General features: G+C 36.9%; 1 non-coding gene across 1 annotated transcript; it reads right to left on the bottom strand.

Annotated features, from left to right (window-relative positions):
- Positions 1 to 609: 609 nt before the first annotated feature.
- LOC122028338 lies at positions 610 to 715 on the bottom strand. Its single transcript, XR_006124741.1, has one exon. It is a non-coding gene; the product is annotated as a small nucleolar RNA R71 (small nucleolar RNA).
- Positions 716 to 3533: the final 2818 nt, after the last annotated feature.

Here is a 3533-nt window from a genome sequence, read left to right as displayed (position 1 = left end):
TCGCATTAACATTAGTAGATTAGCAATTTAGTTAACCTAGACTTGTGAATAGTTTTTGTTTTTCCATTTTATATTGCAATTTGTTTTCCATATATATAATTCAAAAAAAACACTGCATTTTTTTTGTTCTAGCAATTTAAATTCTGCATTTTGTTTCTTGTTTTTCATCTAGCATTTTATTTCTTATCTTTAATTCTTCATTTTTGTTTTTACTCTTGAATATCGATGAGCACTAACATGTCAAGCAGGGCCTTAAGAGATTTTTCTGTACCTATTTCTGCAAGATTTATGTCTCTAATTGTGCAGCCTCATATTGAAGCAGAAAGTTTCCAACTAGACCCAGAGTTAATTTCCATGATACAAGGTCATAAATTTGGAGGAGAAGTATCAGAAAGTCCTTATCTGCACATTAAGAGATTTCTAGAGCTTTGTGATATGGTGGACTATGAAGGAGTGTCTGCGGATGTAGTTGGATTGATGGCATTTCCTTTCAGTATCAAGGATAAAGAAAGGACTTAGTTATATTTTCTCCGACCTCAAAGTATTACAAGTTGGGAACAATTGGAGCAGCAATTTCTGAATCATTTTTCCCTCTAAGCAAAACAATCTACATGAGGAGTTGCATCACAAATTTTACTCAGGCATATAGAGAATCATTATTTGAAGCGTAGGACAGGTTCAAGAGTCTACAAAGACAGTGCCCTCATCATGGTTTGGAAAAATGGCTTACCCTGCACATATTCTATAGGGGAATTTCTTTCTCAGATAAATGTTATTTGAATTCATCAGCTGGAGGTTCTTTTATGAATAAAAGTGTGGACGAAGCATATACATTAATTAATCAAGTGACATTGAATCTCCAAGAATGGTCAGATAAAAGTTGGATGGAATCTCCTTCAAATATTCAAGATGTACAAGCCATAAATACAAGAGAGTCTGTCAAACAAAATGCAGTTCAACCAACCAAGAATGTCGAAATTCAGAAGTCACAGAATGAGGAGTTCAAACATTTGGGGGCAAGGATTGAGAGCATAGTTTCAAAATGGTTCAAAGAAGATCCCCCTCCTACACAAATAAGATCTAGTGAAAATTGTAATGATATTAAGTTGAGAAGGGGAAAGAATCATGAAGAACTTCTGAAGCAGGACATGTTTGGAATTGAGGAGAAGAATAATAAAGAACCACAAGAACTCAGTTCTATTTCTCCAGGAAGTTCCCAAAGGCCACACGTACCCTTCCCTCAACGGTTGATCACACCATCACTAGACAAGCAGTTTGAACCTCTACCACAAGCTCAACCATTCCCAAGACCTTCACTAAGGGTTCCTTTTCCACAAAGGCTAGTCGGAGTCAATGATGGTAAAGATCTTAGCAAATTCTGTGATCCAAATATGGTTGAGTGTAGATTTCTGGATGTATATGAAGATGAGAACTCTTCAGATGAGGATTATGATGATAATGCAGTGGATAATAAGTTTTCAGATCTACCTTCTGGGTTTACAGGGTGTTATGATGAAATTGAATTTTCAGATGATGGATGTGATGTGGTAGATCACTTTAAAATTGCGAGTGAAGTTATCGATCCTCTTGTAATTGATTCTCCCATTGAGGATATTGATGTTGGTTTATTTTTTTATGATTGTGTTGATGATGATAATATTGAAGAATGTGTAGGGAGATGTGTTTTGGAAGCAGCATCTCAAGAATCACTTCCTTTGATCACACAGCCAATCGATGATATAGAATTTGTAAGAATGGAATTGGTTGATGATAAATGTGTAGGGACTTTTGCAATGGAAGCGAAGCCCCAAGAATCACCACCTTTTGTAGAATCAACACCTGAGCCAGAGCTAGAACCATCATTTGATTCAGAGGAAGTCACATCCACAGGTTTAGAAGTTTCAGGTATCTCTCAGCAAAGCGAGGTTAGTATTTCTTGTGATCCTTTGGAAAACATTATAGAGGTACCCATCATTGACTTTATTGGATGTGATTTAGTTTTTATTTCCTATTCTGCTTATTTTAATGTGGTTGTGATTCTATCTTATCTAACACGTTTGCGGGAGATTTTGTATTTCTTTTGCTTGTGTAGATTTCACTTGGGCTGCTAATTGGGAGTTCAATCTGAACCGTCTTCGACCACCTGAAAGAACTTCAAAGAAGACGAGGATGGAGAGAGTGATACTTCACTTCTTAACTCCAACATTGAAAGCTCTCTCTATAATAAGAACCCTTGGTAAGAGGGTTCTAAAATATCTTACCCCTCCAAGAGCGAGATTTCGATGAATCCAATGAGGTGGTCGAGCTAATGACCTTAAATAAGCGCTTCTTGGGAGGCAACCCAAGTTCATTTTTCTTGTTTTCTTTTATATCTTTAGTTCTTTCTTTATAATAAACATGTATCCTCTACTTAATTTTTATTGTCTATCTTCTTTTATAGGACTCAAAGATTAGGAGAAGGGCAACTACATGATGGAGAAGTTCATGACATGGATATTTGACACGTATCATTTGGTAACTTCTCTTACTTTAAATCTCCTCCACATTGTTTTTAGTTTTCATTGGGATAATGAAAAGTTTAAGTTTGGGGGGATGCATTAGATGCATTTGGTTCAGTTTAGTTTTTGCTTATTTCTTTTTGCATAATAAAATTTTTTGCTAGTTGCATCTTACATCACATCATGATTGCTTATTCCTTATTGCAAAATACTAGCACGTTTATTCTAGATTTTATGTGTTACTAATGTGCTAGTATGTTTAGTGATTGATCCTGTCTGAGATGCTGGACAAAATGGAGAGCTGGAGAGAAAAACCTACTGCTGGTGAAGAATAATACCTGACTGAATACCAATCCGAGAAACCCAAAGCGGATCGAGGAGAATAGAGTCACAGAATGCCCTCCTTGTGCGAAGATCCAATGAAGAGAGAGAGATCCAACCGAAGAGAACCCAGATCCGAAGCTCCCAAGGCTTCTTGCGCATAAGAGACCGACCAACACTATCGTTAGTGACCTAAGACCGGGGTGGGAATCCCTGGCTAGGCCCTCCGACGCTCAAGTCAGTAATCTCTCTTGGTGTGGAAGGAGGAAGAAGAAGATGAACAGTAGCCAAGAATTAGGGTTTGTGAGTGTGAGTAGTAATGTGAACTTACCTGGCCAACGGAGAGGATTTCCCCTTTTATACCACTTCATATAACCTCCGTAGTCATGAAGTGGACCCCGGTTTGTTAGAGTTTGTTATGAGATGACGTAAGCTATGTACTTGTGGTAAATGACTTTTTAAGGAATCTTTTTTGTACCCTAGATGTACCTTCTTTGTCATCTAGTACCTGTAAAATAGTCTAAAAACACATTTCCCGCCAAATATATAACAACTGTTATACAATCACATACTGCAAATATATTCATGGACTTCTTTATTTGAAATATTTACTTCTATCCTGTTTCACAATTCCTTTCAAGGTGTTTCTATCGTTCCTACTTACCTCTCCTGTTTTTGCTATATCATAGATAGCTTAATATAACATTGTCTCGG

This window comes from Zingiber officinale, chromosome 10A (genome assembly GCF_018446385.1).
Source record: "Zingiber officinale cultivar Zhangliang chromosome 10A, Zo_v1.1, whole genome shotgun sequence".
Lineage (NCBI taxonomy): Eukaryota > Viridiplantae > Streptophyta > Magnoliopsida > Zingiberales > Zingiberaceae > Zingiber > Zingiber officinale.
Note: the sequence above shows the minus strand (reverse complement) of the source record. Positions and strands in the feature narration are given on the sequence as shown.